The sequence below is a fragment of the Salvia splendens genome, chromosome 15 (assembly GCF_004379255.2).
Source record: "Salvia splendens isolate huo1 chromosome 15, SspV2, whole genome shotgun sequence".
Taxonomy (NCBI): Eukaryota; Viridiplantae; Streptophyta; class Magnoliopsida; order Lamiales; family Lamiaceae; genus Salvia; species Salvia splendens.
In genome coordinates this window covers 27,255,983-27,259,418 of record NC_056046.1, presented here as the reverse complement: position 1 = coordinate 27,259,418, position 3,436 = coordinate 27,255,983, and positions in this window count along the sequence as shown.

The window sequence follows — 3,436 nt, the reverse complement described above, 5'->3', positions numbered from 1 at the left end:
CAGAGGGCACGACAACAACTGATCCTTGGCCGCGACGGCGGTGATCTATTAAAGGCGGTGTCTCAGTTAGGGGTGGGAAATTATACCGAAATACCGTAATACTGGACTTACCGTACCAAAAAAATATCTAAAATACCGATTTTTTGGTATACCGCAGTTTCCGGTACGGTATGATACCGTACCGCAGTGTTTCGGTACGGTAACGGTATCAATTTTTCTATACCGCGGTATACCGGTATACCATGGTATACCGAATATTCGGTATATACCGAAGATTCGGTATACCGTGGTATACCGGTATACCGATAGATTATTATATATATATTAATATTAAATGTGTTGTATATTACATTTATATATATTATATTAAAAAAAATTTAATACATCAATTAATACAATAAAATTAAACATTCAAATGATAATTTATTCAAACAAATTCAAAATTAACCTGAATTATTTTTTTATCAACTCATCCTATTAAATATAATAAACACAATAGCACATAACACTGAAAGAAGATTGGAAATACGATATCGGGAATATGTTTCAACAGAGCACATTTGAAAGAATTTGTATTAACTCACACCATTTAGTATATGATTCTTTGTGTAATGTCATATTCCAAATATACAAAGTAATTAAAATTTTTGTTTTATTCTTCGTCCCACTTCATAAAATGTCAATTAAAAATATGTGCAGCTGAAAATGAATCAAATCATTTAATTAGTGTTTAATTCATTGTATGCTATCTTATTTTATATACTACTTAAATTGAAGGATGAATAAATAGGATACTGATCAATCATTCTTAATTCTTAAAGAGAAATAAATGTCCAATTTAAATTACTAACTAGTGTCACTCCCGTTTGATGCACGTCATTTTAGTTTCTTCATATTTATTTCATTATGTGAAATAAAAGTTGTGAAATGATAAACACAAGAATATTCGACTTCCTCTTACTTTGGATTATACTTTTTCAATCACATTAACCCCACATAGCCACAAGAGTGCGTTTAAATGCCACCTTTTCTTAAAAATGTCAATACGATCACATTAAAATTTCAACACATATTTGTGTTGACATTTTAATAAATTGTCTTGACATTTAAATATCAGACTTAAAATTAAAAAGCAATTTAAATCTGTGAAAATATGAATTAACCGTTGAGTTATAACTGCAGAAGCAAGTTTACATTGCAATAATTAGGTGTTTTGATATATGGATGTTACACTCCATACATTTCTTTTGGTTTGGTTGTTTGTGTATTGTGATTATGCTCGACTATTAATAAAGGTTATCAAATGCAGGGTCATCTTCAACGATTTTTTGTGGAATTTTGAGAAATGAAGACAACGTGGTTGCAAGAAATGAAGATAATGTTGTTGATCATGACTTGATAAATTGTTTTAGATTTGAATGTTGAAGTTTTATTAATTTGAATGCTATGAACAAGATTTGATTGTGATGAAGTTTTATTATTTTGGGCTTTTTTAAATAGTTGAACACTTGAATTGTTATTTTAAATATTTAGGACACAATAGTTTTTATTCGGTATACCGTTACCGTTACCATACCGTTATTACGGTACACCGTAATAACGGTATGGTAACGGTATCAAAAAATATCATACCGAATTTCCGGTATACCGGAATTCCGGTATACCGAAAATTCGGTACGGTATCGGTATTGAATTTTATCATACCGTACTTTCCGGTACGGTATGCGGTATGGCACGGTCGGTACGGTATACCGTACCGACCCACCCCTAGTCTCAGTGACTAAACGACGCGCTGAAGGAGAAGGCGGTGCGGCACCGGCTCTGTTCACGCAGCAGCGACCATGGCGCGATCCGGTGTCGGCGTTGATGGAACAAAACGTGAGAGAGAGAGAACGGAGAGCAGAGTGAGATGGATTTGGTGATGCTTTTACTTCGGCGGATGGCGACGGAGGTGTGGTTTCGAGCAGATCGGAGCAGCGACGGAGAGACAGAAAGGTCGTTTTGGTGGGGTGAAACGAAGGGATCGAGAGAGAGAAAGGTGTTGGACTGATTTTGTGAGAGTGAATTAGATGGAGAGAAATAATTGCAGACGGTGCAAATCACGGGAGACAAAAGAGGAATTGGAGCTGATTTCGGGAGTTTGCTGAATTGAGAGAGAAGAGATGAGGGATGTGAATTTGGGGAAGAAGGAGAAGGAATAAGGTGACTGTGTTGATTTCAATTTAGGGGATTTTCTTATTTCTGGGAACTAAGTACAGAGAGAGGGACGATTGGAATAGATGAAGAGAAGTTCTTTTCTTTGTTTTGTTGGGCCAACTTTAAAGTATTAGAAATTGGGCCAAAGAAATAAAGAAGATGGTGTATTGAACTTGGGCCAGTAGCTAGGAGCTTCAAGGATTGGATTAAAGAATCAAATTGTTGTGATAGAGTAGCGTATGAGGATTTCATAATTTTCTAAGTAATGTCGAAGGGGTTATTTTTGCAAGCTATTTGAGAACGGAACAGAAAGACGACTTGAGGATTTAAGAGAACGAGGTGGGCTTTCTTTTTAAATAAGGGTTGTGTCCTAAGTATATTTTTAAGGAAAATGTTGTGAATATTTGTCATGCCTTGTTTTATTTTATCCATGGAACCTTGCCATGATAATCGAATTCAGGTCTGATTAGGGAGTGAGTTCCTACTCAGGCTAGTACACACCAATGGAGATCTTGCGCCATCTCTTCGAGTTGGCCGGTCTAGTGACTTGGAATGTGGCCACATTCCTTGTCATCAATGGTTTAGATATGGTAGACATTTATGGGAAAATGACTGCAGTCGAATTTTACAATGGAAATGATTTTAGTGTCTCGGGCATTTTCAAAGTTAAAACCCATAGGGCACTCAATGGTGGCATGATAAATACTTTTTATAAAATATTTTCGGCATGAATCCACTGAGTGCATCAAGTACTCAGGCCTGCATTTGTTTTAAAAAATGTGCAGGTTGAGCGGTGATGGGTTAGTTTTCCATGGAATAAGCCTGCACATTTTCCACTCTGAAAATTAAAAATCGTATCTTACATGAATAATTATTAAAATGATAAATATATTGAGATTGTGATAGGTTAGTTTTTAATTTTGTCTTGATTGGCTTTGATAGAGGTAAGACAGTAGTGACAGATGATGGGGCAATGGAATAATGAGTTAGGGTGGAACTTGAAAGTTGATAGTGTGAGATTGAGTGAAAAAGTGTAAAATAAAGATTGAAGAAGACTAATGTGCCACGTGAAACTCAAAAATGCAAAAAATCCCTAAAACCTAATATTTTTTAATTAAAAGTGGCAACCCATCGAGCCGACCACCAACCCGTTCAAACCAACCCGTTTAACCCGCCAACCCATTCAGGCCAACCAGTTTAGCCCGTTTTGTATTCGGATTACAAAATTACAACCATAACC